Below are 17,433 nucleotides of genomic sequence, written 5' to 3'. Positions count from 1 at the left end.
AAGATATTCAGTTGTCTTTTGTCTTACTCATTTGTTTTTTGCTTGTCTTGATGTACAACTAAAGATTGTTGCTGTTTTCTTTTTAACAAATAACTGATTTTATTACATATTTATTACAGCTCTTATTAAATTTGAAACCGTGAGATTACGCACTGAACTTTTCTCATTAAACTTTTTACTTCACAGAAGAGACTTCTATGGTTGTTCGCTGTAATATATGTTTTGCTTAAAAATCATATGTGTATGAGGGATACAACAAAATCTAAACAGTACATACCTACGTAAAATCTTTCTGCACAGCTAGTAGTGTTGAACAAGATCTCGGTGATCTGCCGTGTCAACCCCAGCAGAACACCGTGCATAAATTCTGCACTCATCCTCTTGAAATTGTTGAAACCTGTATAGATTGTATGAAACATCAACAATAAATATGAAAAAGTACTGATAATGATGCTCTTACCAAAAGCCACCTGACGTGCATAACAGGCCTGAAAGAGGCCCTGAAACACTTTTTAAGTAACCATGAAATGAATTCAGTGGAATAGCTTATTGCCTCATGAATTCAATGTCTCAATTAGTTTTGAATTGGTCCAGTGCGAGTGGAGTTCCATAAGAATTGGCGTATGCTGAAATTGCATTCTCTCTTCGCTCATCTCGACGAGAGCGCTGGAAGCTAAGCAAGAAGGATTGACGAGGGTAAAAAACAAATTTTGCGCGCCTCGTGACTGACACATTTGTGTAGTTTTTTCTTCGAATGTGGGGATTTTTCAGTGCTAGTGCGTGAACGCGTGGACAAGTCGCGGCCTCCCGCTGCAATCTCTGTAACAACCGAGCGTGCCATGTTCAAATTAGCCAATGGCTGATAGATGGGCTTTGAGTAATTTTTGAGCGTCTTCTGTCATTTGTCAAGAGAAAGCAATTTTTGGCTGACTGATAATTTATTTTGAATTCCTGGCCACGTGTTGCGCTATATTTGGCTCGCTTGTTGTCAGCAGCCTCTACTACCGATCGGCAGTGATTTCTGACCATGCTCAAAAGGTGTTGCAGGGCCCCTTTATGCTGGTTTGCCTGACTGCATACATCTGATTGGTTCTACATCACTGCAGCTTGCGCTATTCTAGATATTGTGACGTAGCCGCATAATTCGCAGCAATATAAGAGTGTATGTGTGTTTGCTCAGCTAACTTTTGCATGTGGATACATTTGTAGTATTTGTAGTAAGGTAACACACACTGCATCATGAACCAACTAGCCTCATTTATCATATATTAACTTTTGCACCACTTAACATACCTTTATACTTTATTTGATAGGGCACCTTAAGGGGTGTTGTATTTGGCCGTAGTTGCTGCTGTTTGTAATGATGGAGTGCTGCGTGTGCTCTCTTTCGCCTGTGTCCTTATGTGTTTTTGTGCTATTCCACTACATTCATTTCAACTAGCTCAGCTTTCCTTTGAGGTGAAGCGATTGTTATTGTCCTATATTGAAGGTGCATTTACTAACTGGGGATACATATAAATTGTGTACAATACCATCTGTAGTAGTGACGGTGCTAGGATAAAAAATTTACTATATGTATCACGCTGTGCTCAAAGGTTATCTAGTAAATGAAAGTTTTTTTTCAGTATAGATTATCGGCAGTGTAAACCTCCATGTTCTGGTTGCTATACATTCTAATTAAACGGTCATCAGGGAAGGGAAGGTGTGCCAATACAGAAATAAAGGACTACACTAAAAATGCCAGTTATTTACACTTCTATCTGTGTTCACTTACCCTGCCATGTTTGAAAATATATCCTTATGCACTATGAACATTGTGTTGTTATGAAGCAATTTTCATAGGAATGCAGGTGATCGTATTAGTATGCTATATCTGAGTAGACCTACATGTTTTGTGCAGACCTACGTTACACCCTAATAGACCATGATCCATGCAGGACACCAGGTTCAACTGAAACTGAACATTGATCAGTATTATTGGTGGTTAGAGGCAGAACATGTGATATCAAAAATACTCCAGCCCAAATAATAATATAGTCTGTGTTTACAATACTTAGCTTATGAAGAAGCAATGCCTGGTTCACGCTGTCAAATACTTCTAAAACATACTCTGTAACTTGTTTCTTCATGCAACCTAAACTGGCATGCAGGCTTTTAGTGAAGAGGATGATGTGATTCATAAGAAAATTGGTTATATATGCGCTGCATAACTATTTAGTTATTCAAAAATGTCCATCAAAAAATAGTAGCTACAAAAAACATCCCATGTGCTAATTTTTTTTCCCAAAGCAATGTTCCTCAAGCAATATTGAATTTAAAACTGATAGGTGTGTTTTAACTGGCTCCTCTGTATTAACAGATATGTCTAAATAAATACCCTCAGTGGAAATTTTTATTTGAGCGCAACCCAAAAAGCAATTAAATTGGACATCATATCCCAGTACCTAGTGATAAAATCAACATAACTTACATCTTAATGCTCTTCCTGTGACTTCTGCTATGACAACTGATATTACCTAATGAGGCACTCTTTTACACAGTGCAACAAAAAATTAGTTGATCTGTACTAATATGTTCGTCTGAACTTACCGTAAATGCTCATCAAAGCCGATGGCCCCTATATGCCATTCACTGCGCTTTGGGTAGCCTGTGCAATGTGCATATCTCTTACAACTTGGCTATGTGTCCTTGCCTCTACTGGTGGACTAATGTAGCGCATGCTACCTAAATATGAAAAAAGTGAAACCTCCTTTCACATTTGCAAAGCCACTGCCATAGCAAATATATTTGGGAACAACCAAAGCATGCAGAACTAATCCTGCTTATAAAATCATATTGCCTTCATATTGTCACCGGTATGTAAGTGCAAACATTTATGAAAGTTGCTATTACACTTGCTCCTTACATATCCATAGTATTTCAAAAAGCATCAGTGCAACTTTCAAGAGTTGCTATATAGTGCAGCTTGCCTTTATTGACTACATGAAACTGCAGCATTTTAAAACTTATCTGCACAAATGCAGCTATACGAAAACAAAAATTACATCTCTCTCACAAGTACTCTTGGTAGCGGCCCGAATTCTTTTCTGGCAGAGCTGTTCACAACAAAATGCAGAAAATCAAAATTTCTTTACCACGACACACAAATGAACTGAGCCATTTTGGTGGCATTCCTACTGACAAATAATAATGGCATAAAAATGTATTTACTACAAAAATAAGAATGCCAAAGCAGAATCTCTTGCATGAACTTGCAATATATTGTGTTAACACCAGCGTGACCGTCACTACGCGTAAATTCTTATTCTCATTGCATGTTATGCGCAAAGTAAGCACATTCAAATTAACACACTCACAGAATGTCCATTCTTTTTTTCATGCATGTATACTGCTGTGTGAACAACCACTTGCGCACAGAGTGAAAGATTGCCAGATGCTGAGAATGCTGCAGCTCAGAGGAATTCTTTATGCAGTATGGTTCAGTCAATCAAAATATGCATGCTTGATAAGCCAGATCATTTTCTTTTCTGTAGTTTTTTTTAATTTTTAGATGTCTGTGGCATTTTCTCCTTAATACGGGCGCACTCAATGCTTAATCAATGGGCCCGTGATCCAGACTGACACCAGGAGCCAGACGAGTCAGATTATTGCAAGTGTCAAATACTGAAGCAAGACAACTCCAGAATCTGGCTGCATGCTTCCCAGTGTGACAATATCAGCAGACAGTGGCCAACATTCAATAGCTTATCCTTAGCTCAAAACTCTGGTGCTATTCAGAGTCTTGTTTGGCAGGTTGGTATTCACTTCTACTGATCTTTTTTCTGTAGTTGTATGTGTTCTCATTGGTCAGCACACAGTTAGTTAAAGAAGCAAACGTTACACCATGGCAGCTTCCAGATTGATTAAATATTCAGATTTCGACATAGGCAGCCTGGTTGTGAGAAAATGTGTCCCTAAATTATATTTAGGGACACATTTCATAGCCTACATAAGTGTACTTTATGATACAAAATTTGTATTGCGTATGATGTATGCTATTATAGTATTGATAGTTGCCGCTGCTTCGTAGCTCTTTATTCAGGCCACACGTTATTGCTCTTGCGTATCCGACTTGACAATAAGCACCCACTTCGTTAATATTGAAAATTTTTAATTGTATACAACTCTGAAACACAATAGCCATACTACTGTAACATTTGTGAAAATAATGATTAAGATACATGAATATCTTACCATCTTTGTATGTTGACACTGTAAGGCACAGTGGGCAGCCATGCAAGCCGTTCAATTGCCCCATATTTAGAACGTCAGCACGTGCCGCTGCATGGACAACAGAGCACAGCACAAATATTTGTGAATAATGCACCTTTGATTGTGTCTTCCAAATAATTAGTTCCATATTATCCAGCTGGACAAAAGACCTGCTCAGGAAGGGCTGCATATTTGGATGAGAATTCCCAAACCAAAGTCCTATTAAAATGGCTTTATGCATCCGTGTGGCACGTGGCAGTTCATTTACTGACACTTGGATAGGCCACACAGAAGTCTTGGGCGATTTGAATACTGTTGGGAAATTAAGCTCTAGACTTCCGTCCTAGACTACCGTCCGTACCTATAGTCAAAGTCAAGTCGTCATTGCTCACGTTTTCGTATAAACAGAGTTCATCAAAACCGGCAGCACTAGTAATACTTGTCACTGCATTTTAGCGTCGCTCACTTCTTTTCGACAACCCTTCTTCCAGGCTTTCTCTTGTCTGGTCAATGAGATGTCTAAGCTGGCTTCTTATATTGAGTGTTACAAAAAATGACCACCTATCGTGTACTTTGGAGACACTTTCTTTAGTGCGGCAGACAGTGCACATAGCATCACCATCGTCCACAGTCAACAAAGCGGGACACTTATGACAAGTGTAGCAGTATGTAGCTAATTTATTTTTTTCTGTTGCCCAGTTTTCTAAAGGTATACTTGCTTTTTAGCAATATCTTAACACCAGCTATGTTATTTACAAGCTTAGCCAGGTCACTCAATGCTGTCCATGTGAAGCCATGCGAGATTGCAAACGACATGGCCATGGCAGCAGCCCCTGCTTTTGATGTGCCAAGATTAGGGTGCTTTTCCGAGCTTAATTTCCCAAATGCCATGGCCAGTATTTTGTCTTCACTGTAGTGCGGTGGCGATCTGCCGTCGTCAAACACTGTGGAGTCCGGATCTACTGCTTCATTCGAGAACTGTGCTTCCTCGAGGGTAGGTGACGGTTCACGTGTCACATGTTCGCTTGAGCACTGGCTAGTGCTGGAACACAGTTCATCAGCTGCGCACGTAGACGACTCTGCTTCATTAAGAGCAGGCGATTGTTCACGTGGCACATGGGCGCTAGAGCGCTGGCTTGCGCTGGAAGATGGCGCGTTATCCAAGCACATGGACGACGCTGCTTCGTCAAAGCTCTCTTTCAGACCTTGTGCATTTTTCTTCGGTGTCTGTAAAACGTCATTTTTGGCACACCGAACTCTTGGCTGTGGTGGGAGTACTCCTTGCGCGACGTTTTCGCCGGAAGCGTCGCCATGGCGAGGCTTGACTAGCGAACACGTTTAGTGCACACAGCCGCTACAAAAAGCGCTAAGCCTAAACTTTGCCGGTCGGGACTAAACGCACGTCGCCATCGGCGGGGCTAGGCTAACAAACACGGAAAGTGTACTGCTACAGAAAGCGCCAAGTCTTCGCCAAGATCTAAACGCACTAAGCAACTGAGTTAACACTTTATGTGCAGCTAACGACAAGCATCACTGTGACTTCACTGCACGAACTACACAGGCTGGAGTGCTTACAAAAATAGGATTAAAATTTCTTACTTACGTGTTCACAAAATGTTGATCATTTGTTTTAAGGGAAACATTAAATATTATAACATGAATGAACGCCTGCATCGTGCTCGTGTCGAAGAAAAATGGGTCACAGCTCGATCACATATCAAGAACCAGAGATTGCGCGAAAATCGTTTTGCAATTGCTCTGGACAACTGGAGCAATGTCGAGGCTTTAAGTTTAATTTATACAAAGAACTGCACACTACTTATCTTTCTGACATACAATAAACTAGGGGAAATGATCGACTGTTGAAATAAAGTTCTGCAGAATCCCTGCATGAAACTTGGGAATCGTTGCTATACGAAGCATAGCTAGGGAAGGGGACTGTGTTGTACTTTTTTATAGAGGGAGATGTTACGAAATGACGCTAAAAAGATGCAAAAATGCTCTATGCACAGGCATGTTGAAAAGTCATATATGTTTTGTATAACCAGTTTACAGTTGCGTAATCATGCCAACACCAACATCGGCATTATATTAACAACAGAAGTGGTATGCTGATGTGTAGCGATAGTGCAAGCGAGAATGGTAGACCTCGACAGTGAAAGTGGTATAGGCGTTCTCTGGTAGCACCAGAGAACGCCTATACCACTTTCACTGTCGAGGTGCTACATCACCTGGTGCTACATCAGTCATTTTGAGTGGATGGCACCTAACTATACAATTGACGTTAACCCCTGGATTGTATCATAGAAGTATTTATGTTTATAAAATTAGACAGCACGTACTGAAACCACAATTGACGTTGAGCTGTTCCGAGCACTAGCGTGGCTCTGTGCTGGAATACTTGAATACCACGCAAAATGCTTAGGTTCCATCGATATCTGCCGGGACCTTGAAACTTATTACTTGCATTTGTTGGCTCAACGCAACAGATGTATGCTTCTTCTTAACACTCTCGCGTTAAAATTACTGCTGTTTTCTGCATATTCCTGGGTACATGGGTTTTGTTCTTAGCATATCCAGCTATCTTAGTTTTGGGTGTTATCAAGTTTGGTATTCCGATAATTCGTGGTTTTCATTTTAGGCGTTTTGAATGACATTCAATAAAACTACATCACACACCACCTCCTAACAAAGTGAAATGAACGGATTGCGTGAAGGACACTGCAATTATCTCTTACGAAATGCTTGATATATTTGGTAGATTAACAAGCTTTTCAAATCATCTAACAGAAATTAAGTGCAAAATAGCAGCAGAAGCATCTACGAGCAGCCGAATCCAACTAAGTTTTTGTCGCTTAAGGCTGCAGCAATATAATCGATCATATTCATGAACGATTGCGTTAACTTAGGCTTGCATTGGTGCACCTCGGGCGCAGAAGTTTATATACTAAGTTTGGCGAACGCTGACAATAATTCTTGCACTCGTATCCAGGCACGCGTATAGTTGCTGCAAGGAACTCACACCTAGGCTGCGTGCAGTTAAATTTCAACTAATTGGTAATTTTGTAAACGACCGACTGAAGGCGATAATCAAAAAACAATTGAACTTCATCGTAGAATTTCAGCAATTTGTGGCTCAATTAGTATGTATTTCAATAGAGATTAATTGTGTCACACTGCAGTGAAGATGAACTTGCTTTTGAGCTAAGTGTTCTACATCAATGGATTACATATTTAATTCTTGTAGCATTCGTAATATTGTGCATAGTGTACTGGTACGTATCGATTTTATTTCTTGTATTATTTGATTCTGGCCAAACAGGTGGCGAACCTATATACAAAAACATGTGAAACGAGAAGTGATGATCGATGTAGAGCTCGTAATTGAATACACAATCGACGACGTAAGTACCGAGTAATAATAATCAAGTCTTTTTGAAGGTTGGCGCATTAATGTCGTCCAAGTGCTCGCCCCATGACCTTATCATAAGTAAGCCATCAATTACCTTTATCGTCTGAGCAGTCACCATGCATCCAGCGACTCATGAAACATCCTCATCCTGCGCTTTGTTCAATTCCCATAGCTCCCTCTCTTGATTTGTGTCCCTCTTTTTGCGCTCGGATGACGGTCTATGATATGCACGAACGTAAGATGATTTGCTTTCTTTTCAGCCTAAGACGCCCCTCGTGATTTTACACACACACACACACACACACACACACACATATATATATATATATATATATATATATATATATATATATATATATATATATAAGTCACCAGAAGAAGTGAACGAGCAAACGAAAAACGATGTTTTCTTGCCAACGTTACGGCCTGGGACCGGCCTTCGTCAGGGCGTACGTGCATATTACACTTGAGTGTAATATGCACATATGCCCTGACGAAGGCCGGTCCTCGGCCGTACGTTCGCAATAAAGCATCGTTCTTTGTTTGCTCGTTCGCTTCTTCTGGTGACTTATAACTCCACCCGAATCAAGGAAGTCATTCAAATATATATATATATATATATATATATATATATATATATATATATATATATATATATATGTGTGTGTGTGTGTGTGTGTGTGTGTGTGTTTGAATATAGGGTATTACAATATACAGGTGACCCTGCAGCATATTCAATTAGGTTAACCGTTTTCTGGTCCTCCAAGCTGTTAAACGGGTGCCGCACAGTGTCATTTCAACAGTAATCTCATCCTGTGTGATGGAAGGGAAGAATGGGAATTTTATAGGCTCGTTTTTCTTTGATCAGTTGAAATCGCCCATTGACGCTAGATGCGGATGGTACGGTCAAGAAATGCCACGATCATTGAGAATTTATTGCGAAAGAATTTTCTTTTCCTAATGCTGCAGTTCGAATCACCACGCATTTGTTGGTCACACTTAAATAATCAAAACAAATGCGCCGATAAAAATAGAGAAAAAAATGTGAGTGCTGCGCTGATGATTTTACGTGAATAAAACCGAAACTATGATGAACTAGTCTACAAACTTACGATGTAATAAGAACACATAGTTAATCCAACTGGCTACAAAAATTAAACTGCACTGCAAATTACTTTTAATGAAAGGTAACGCAAACACACACGTGACAAAGAGGAAGGAGAAAGTGTTGTTTTTAGCGCCATCTATTTTTACATGCAGTGCCGAGTTTTCGTGTGTAGTGTTCGTGTTATCGATGTTATGGTTTCACGTGTGTAGCACTTTTACTCAAATGCTCTTTGCGTTGTGAGTTATACAGTTGTTCTGTGTATAGACTGCAGACTGTAAGCATGTTTGCGTGTGTGCAATATACAAAAGACTAGGAGTGGGCTGTGCTCGCTGTGTCGTTGGTGAACGTTTTTGTACCGCGCAACGCGCAAGATTTCAACAAGAACACAATAGTGCTGGCCTACTGGGCTGACGAGTACGGCCATGGCGAGAACTTTTATCCGGCCATGGTCACTGCTCTAGCAGGTACGCCTATGTAAACTTTACTTGCCCGAAGGTAGCGATTTTCAAATTTCGCGAAAGCTTTGAGTCGAGCATAGGTTCAAGCACGTCATCGACCACCATGTTTTTGCATTTTGTTTGCATTAATAATACCATGTGTCTAAAGGTAGTACGTTGTACGTGCGCGAATTGTGAAAGCTAAGAGTACATCGGACATACGCGAAACAGAGAGCCTAAGGATACGCCGGACGCGTATACCCGTAACCAGGTGTCTAAATATGCGTTGGACGTCACGCTTTCTTGTGAGTTTGCGCTCAAGTGACTCCAAATTAAACCAGCTTGTCGCGCCCGTCCGTCGTTTGTTCGCACGATTGATCTCCTGGACCCACGAAAGCGCGGATAAGGGAGTCTAAAGATACGTCGGACGTTGCACTTTGTCCCCTACTTAAGCTTGGTTATAGCACTTGATTGAACAAACAAACAAACAAACAAACAAACAAACAAAGTGGGCTCACGCATGCTGGTTAGTTTTTGAAAGATAGTCGCAGTTGCGGTTGGCATCGAGTGAGGCGGCACCCAGAATGGCTTCGGCAAACTCAGCTGGATACATGGACACAGAAAACTACGTTCAAATGAGGCCCTAGGGGGCGGGTATGATCCCCTCTCGCATGTTGCAACTATAAACGCGACCCCCCCCCCCCCAAAAAAAAGTGCTGCGCATGCAAACTTTATTTAATTATTGAGTACCTGAATCGCCTTGCAGGCATTACAGCAGGAGGGGGGGGGAATATATACTTCACTAAACCAAATTGTCATTCATTTCTACACACAAAGCATAGTAAAAATCACAATTACATGGAATTTCCGCAATATTTGACCGAAGAGAATTCCACACACTCGCCGTCCTACAAAAATTTAATAACAAAAAGCATCATCTTTAAATGAAAGTTTAATACAGATGGGGCAGAAAGAGCAATAAGGGGCAGACTCGCACTTCTGTGCAAGTCTGCTCCTTCTTCTCATTTGAAAGATCAGGTATGAGGGAAAGCTCGCCACGATTGTGGCAGGTAGCACAAACTTGTGACGCAGATGGCAATTCGTCTTTTAACGAAAACTGAAGGTGCATTTCGTGTGCAGTAGGAAGGCGACGTGAGACATACTTTAAAATCGTTGATAATAAAGCCTAGACAAATCTATCTGACGAGATATCACATTTTTAGTTTTGTCACTAGTCCTTTAAGAAGGCATTCACACCGGTGACTGGGAGAAGTCTGTGACTGGCACCACCAACTGCGACGCTGTTCGTCAACCATGCGTGCTCAAAGTTTTCTGTTGTCATCGGCAGTGCTCAGTTGGCTCGTTCCTTGTTGGTCTTATGCAAACTGGTACGCAGTAGCCATGACCCACCCTGTGGATGGTGTGTCCCAGTACATCGCGACAACCGAAGTATCTTCAAGGCTCGCGGTAACGGGTGCGTCTGATGCACAGTACCTTCAACTTTTCTGATTCACGCACACCTATCGTATCGCTAGAGTCGTGGTTTTGCGAACGTCTGATGTACCTTGAGCTTTCAGTATTTGGGTACGTCCGACGTACCTTTAGACCCAGCGTTATTAATATCTTCATCTGTTAATAAACCTTAGAGAGCTCCTACAGATTCCACACACAACAGGAAGTTGTGTATTGAGAGGTAGCCAGTGAAAAGCTGCGTACATTGCCTTGTTTGTCTTTGATGTCATTGAAGTCATTCACGTCATGACATCTAATTCACTATATATGGCACATTTTTAGTGCATGTATGCGCATGTTCAATCTGGTATGTGTGCATGTACAAGATACAAATATATGGCTGTTTTCCACATAAAAACGAGAGAAGGGGCCAAGGGTAGCGCAAATTTTCTATTGTTTATTGAATAAATACTGCAATGAAATTTACAAGCATATACATGTGCAGCATGCTAGATACACGAGTGTATACGCACTCTAAACACAAAGTGTGATTTAAGAATCTGCTCTGTGCCTGTGAAAGAAACAATGATACATAAGGAGCCTCATGCTGTTATTTGATAATCTTCCAAAAGGTCTCTAGCCATGGTGTCGCTGGTTCTACCGAGAATCCTAATCTTATTCAGGCACAACTCACACTTATGTGAATTACAGTGTGTAGGCAAATGTGCCCAATCTCAACCTTTTAGCGGAAGCTTGTGTTCACGTGCAGACTAATTCACGTACCTTTGCATCTGGCTGGCATAATTCTTGTCACACGATAGTGGAAATTCATAACGATACTGGTGGCACATCCTGTCCAAGACTTGTTGTGCCAACGCTCAGCACTGCATAGTGGTCACAAGCAGGTAAACGAGGAGGGAGACGTCTTGCCGGAAGATGTTTGTGTAACGATTGTGGCTTAATGGTTTGACTCGAACAGGGCAGTAGCATACTGGTAAGTTATATAAAAGGGCACAGTTAATATGTCCCTAAAATAAGTCTGTGATAACACAAGGTCATGTGTTTTTTTGTAACCAATTACATTAACCTGAAAAAAGTTAAAAATTCTTGGCAGGGCTTCAATTTTACAGCAATAATACAGCTTTCTTAAAGTTTTCCTAAAGCAACTAAGAGAAGAGCGGGGTGCAAGCGTAGGTTAGTAGATGCTCCCTGCGTCGGCGTTGCGAGGCGAGAAGGGAAAGCCTAGGAGAAGAAAAAAGTTACGCATGCATATTGTGAAAGCAGACACCGACGTCGTGGAACATAGACCCGAGCAAGAGATGCTTTGTGTTTACGCAGCTGAAGTTTCTCAATTATTTGTTGAAAATGTTAGTCAGATAAGGGTGGCAGAACTTTGCGTGTAATTAGGAAACTTTGTTTCCAACTTGAATGAGATACTCAGTTATGTAAGGTGCTGCACAAGCAGGTGGAAGATGCCTGTAAGGTCTCTTCTGCCATGGTGTGGTGAAGAGCTTTTTCATAGGCATTTACTGCTATACTAGATGTAGGAAAAAATGCAAGTGTTTTAGTGCATAACTAGATACTATGAATGAAGCATTCATGTGAAAAACGTTTTTATATGTTGTGTTCTTTCATGAGAATTTTTATCAATCTTTTTCAGACTTCCCTGACACCCTTGTAGTGAAGCTTAAAGCATCCCGAAACACACTTCCTCGAGTAATTATAGGAAAGCTTGGTAAAGACATTATGGTAAGATTTCTTTTAAATATTTTTTGAGCCTAAAGAGGCCCTCCAAGACTATTGAACTACCCTTTTTTATTTGTGGGTTGTGTAGACTGAAGTACAAGCAGACTAATGTAGGGAAAACGACACTAGAAACAGCACGCAGTCTGAAGTTATTTCGCTTAGAAAACTCAATATACAGGGAAAAAGAAGCCAACTCTCAATTCACTTTTTGTGGGGTCACCTGACCACACTTCACTCGTCCGTGACTTTGGAGGGCTGCCCCAATAAATTGAGCTCGAAGTGCCAACTTATGGGAAGCTCACAAATCAGTGTTGCTTGTTTTTGGCTCAGTTATACTGGCCTTGTTGCCAGATCAACAAATATGGTGCCTGAGGCCTGGATCGTCAAAACACAAGCAGGAGCTACTATGCTGAGGCGACGCATTTTCTGCTGTTTTTTTACAACATTCTGTGTCTCTTCCTGCTCTTTTGCTGAAAAAGGAATTTGTGGGAGGATGAGGTTGGTGAATTAGATGTTGTTAACCCGTCGCAAGTCGTTTTTTGAGCTGCCTGGGAAACTAAAAGGGTGCATTGCACCCCATCAACAACAATGAAGAGCGTACATCACGTAGGGAAAGAGGCAGCCCGCAAACATACGACCTGCGCAGCAGAAAAAAATCCAGATGCGAAATGATAGCCAGCGTGTCTATCGTGCTTTTAGACACAGTGATCTTTTTTGTTGCTGCCACATCTGTTCAAGGGTAAATGAACAAGGACAGAAAAAAAACACATTAGTAACCTCAATTTTGATTATATGCCACGACTGCTTCTAACTTCACAATTTCCCAATCACAGGCCTCATACCATAGTCATATTTCTGTGCCAGCAATTAATCGGTCAGTGATTGTTATTTCATGCATACTCTGTAGGCTGTAGGTCGAGTTCTTGCTGGTACTGATAACATAATTAGACCCCGATTCATTTGTAAATATTGTTTAGGAAGTGCAAAACATTCGATCTCATTTGTATATAATTTAATTGTTATGGCACCTGAAGGTGTGTCACATTGGGAGCAGCGAAAGAGAAAAAGAGAAGCTAATAGGAAAGAACTGGGCCGTATACCGAAAGCTTTAAGAATTCCCAGGACCGTGAACTGGTGAGCAATATTTATGCATGCACTGTGTTGGTAAAGGCAACACTGAATTATGATAGCGAACTTTCAGTCAATAAGTATTTTCGTTGAAACTTGATCGAATAAGGTAACCTGCTGTATCATTATTTCATGTGTCATTTTGTGATAGGTGCAGTTATAATGCCCAAAATCTGTTGGTTGGTGAGCTCTGCTTTTCAAGCATTTTTGGTAAATAAGTCATATAGTGCGTTGTAGGTTCCATTGATTGTTTCAAAATGTGTTGCACTGTTTTTTTACTAAGCTTTCTTGTTTGGAGAAAAGCAAATGTATGTGTGCCGCTGTCGTACAAAAAGTTTAAGGGGTGCTTAGACAAAAACTTTTGCCTGGTGCTTTTTTTGGTGAAATACGTTGCTGGGAGCCTATTAACATGAAGCTCATTGCTTGCTACAGCGTATGGCAGATAATTATTTGCAGTCTGTCTGTTACCAACCAGCCTCAGTTTTATCTCGGGAGAGTACCAAGAATGGCAAGCCACTGAGTGCAGCCAACGCCATCTAGCTTGTGACACAGAACTGGTACTGACTCTCATGCTGCCTGCATCATCGGCTTGTATTCTTTTGTTGCTGCATGTGTGGTGCGGTGTCGTTATGACCGTCGTTGTTATTGTCATCATCGTATGGTGGCAAAAACGTTCTCGAGGCTTCGACACACTTTCCGCTAGCTTGTGTATTGAGCAACAATTGAATAGTAGCCTGTTGGCATAACAGCGGCAGAAGTGCAGCGGTAACTTGTGCGTGATGATTTAGTTGGGCATCTTGAACCTTGGCCTCAGGTATGATGAAGTGGACGTTTGGGGCCACCTTTAGGTCACTTTGTATGATGTCAGTGTTACAATGTGCTGTAGATAGTGTTGGATCATGCATGAAAGTTTTCAAATTCACATAGGATTTCTTCCAAGCAATAATTGGTGTTGCTATTTGGCAGATGATCAATGCATGTTCATGAAAATCAATCTTCAGGCTGTACCAGGCATGAAATTGCATGTCTGTACCTTTATAAGTTAGCGGGTCAGCTTTGGCTACATGTCCCAACCACTGCTTGGGATTTGGCGCAGTAATAATGCATCTGATAATGTTACACCCATTATCTTTTCCTTTCATTGTACACTGCATAGTCCTTGCTTTCTTGAGAATTTCTGTTTTGGACTGCTATTCTTTGCCCCATATTTCAGTACTGACAGGATATGATTTCGAAATGCCTGCCATTGATTTTTGGGCAGTCTTATTCTGTTTTTTTTTTCATGAGTAATTTGGTCTGTATTGCACTGATAATGGGAACTTGTTTTCAATCTTTATTTTTTGACATTTTAAGGGGGCTTAAAATGCTCTCTGCAATATTTCATGTAACTATCACTGCTTAGCTGTAAACTGTTGTCGGTTCTTGATAGGACGCAAAATGTTTATAACAGCCACTAAGATTTGTTAGTGTGAAAAAGGTAAATGCAGTTTTTTTCATTGTGGATGATGCGCAAGCCTTAAAACTTAGTTTTCATTGAGAAGTGTATCTCTATTTAACACTGCCAAAACACATAACCTTAAGTTGTGTGTTTGTCAATATCTTTTTTTCAATTACGTCACGCGCTAACACGTAATAATGCCAGCTGAGTTGCTCGGTCTTAAATGCGAATTATTCATAGGTTGTTCTTGACCTATTACCTTGGCTTTTTAATCATGTCTGTTTTCATTTCAGTTTGACGACAGCGACTTGGAGAGTCAGCACGAAACAGTTGATGGCGTTCCTCCAAATGAGGAAAAGCGTAGGGCATATGATGACAAAACTAAGAATTTGGAGAATGAAATCTGGAATCTGAAGGAGGAGGTAGAAAAATATAAATGAAAAGAACTGTCAGCTTGCTGTGCTCTTAGAGCAAGAGAGGGAGCGATTAAGAGGACTCACAAGTGCCCTGCTTAACAAGTTTAGTAAGTTTCAAACTCGCATAAATGTCTCTTGAATTTTAAGTCACAATCATGAAGCCTTCCTTGCCTTCATTTCTGTGGTGCAGTATCTGCAGGGGTGCAACAGCTGTGCCAAATGTGCCAATTTGATGAAATTTCCGATTGTTGTGCCGAGCTGCGCCAAAACTGGGAAATTTGCTAAAATTGCACCACGCTGCGCCAAAATGCCCCGCCAGCTAGATGATTTCCACAGGTGTGATAGTTTTTGCGATAAATGCAAGCCACGTCGGCCACGCCATCAATCAGAGCGTGGAGACCCTAACCAGCCCTACGCCCGTGAGACGCAATTGACCGGATAAAGTAACAACGCTTCGCGCCCATCGGTCCACAGACCGCAGCAGATACTTATCAGCGGGACGAGAGAACTTCCAAGACGGAAATGCGTTGCTGTAGCCACCAACGCTTCGCAAGACATGTAAACTTCCTAGACTGAAAACGCTGCTATGGCTTGTTAGAAACTAAAGATGGAAGCGTATGCCGCGTTTTCCTCGCGCGAACAAGCTCGACGTGCTGTGAACGCTTGCGTTGCCAGCGACCACGCTAATTTTCTCAGCAGTGGCACCTAAAACTTTTTTCTGTCTTGAAGTTGCGTCGTCCTGGCCACAGTCCTGGCGATAAATATCTGGTGCCATCGCCGAGCCAGCGCGTGCGTGCCATTGTTTCTTTACCTGGTCGAACGCTCCTTGTAAGGGAGCCAAAGTGGTACCTAAATTACGGTGAAAAAAATTATGTGGGGAGTTTTGGGGACGATGAGGGAGAGGGGAGGTGTGGTGTCTAGAAATTTTTTTTGCTTAAGATTCTGGCTTGTGCACAGAATGCTACTTAAGCCACCTTTGCCGCGGTACAGCAGTAGCCAACGAAAAAGCCTCTTGAGATTTTGAAGGGGCTGTCAATACTAGTGACGGGACACTGCACATTCTGTTCAGTTATTCATGTGTTTGTACTCCGCATATTTATGAGTACTAGAATAATAATTGATGTCTAAATATGCTATTGGCAATCATTTGGAGCAATGTATGACAATTCTGCTTCCCTAAAAAATAATTGAGGGCCAGTTTTTTTTCACCACCCCTACCTCTTTGCTTTACGAATCTCCCAAATTGCAAGGTCTTGAGCTTGAAAGATTCATTTTCGAAATCGCAGAGTCTGTCAAGTGATTTCATAGGCACAGCAAATGTTAATGTAGACTTTATTATTCTTAGCTCACTGGGGTGGTTAAAAATACCACTTTCATTGAAATAGCCGTGCTTATGCTCACACTGCAAGATTTAGGCCATATCGAATGCTTTATGCATTTTCTTAAATGTAAGACTTTTTATACTGCACAAAATTTTGCATTTTATAATAAAAATCTATGTTTTTTTTCTGTAATCTGCTTCAAATTTAGCTTTTGGGCTCCAAAAGTTACATTTTGCTGCTCAATAAATTTCTGAAGATTGCATTTCGGCTGTTGCATTCATGATTGCACCCTATGTAGTGGTTCTTACAATAATGACGTGCAGTGATGCAAATAGTGACCACAGCCTCTAATACACTTATGACTTACATGTGTTAGCTTCCTGTAAAAAACTACAAATTTCTTTATGAAGTGCTGACATACGTAGTATTCCTAGTGATTTATACATATGATAATTCTTGCATCACACTGCACTTTCAAATTCACTTAGGGGCAAAAATATCATGTCAATAACACTTCTTAAGCTTTACTGAGTCGTGAAGCACCAGTGTCTTTTCAATACTACTCTGTGACAGCCATTTTACATGAAAGCACGCGTGTCTATGCTTAGACTTTTTATGCTGTCAAGTTTAGTGTGAAGTGAAAACCCAGCTGTAACCACACTCTTTGCTTCATTTGGGCATATGTCAGTGTGGTAGCTATTCGCGGCAAGATCGGGCTACAGG

This window comes from Rhipicephalus microplus, chromosome X (genome assembly GCF_043290135.1).
Source record: "Rhipicephalus microplus isolate Deutch F79 chromosome X, USDA_Rmic, whole genome shotgun sequence".
Lineage (NCBI taxonomy): Eukaryota > Metazoa > Arthropoda > Arachnida > Ixodida > Ixodidae > Rhipicephalus > Rhipicephalus microplus.
Note: the sequence above shows the minus strand (reverse complement) of the source record.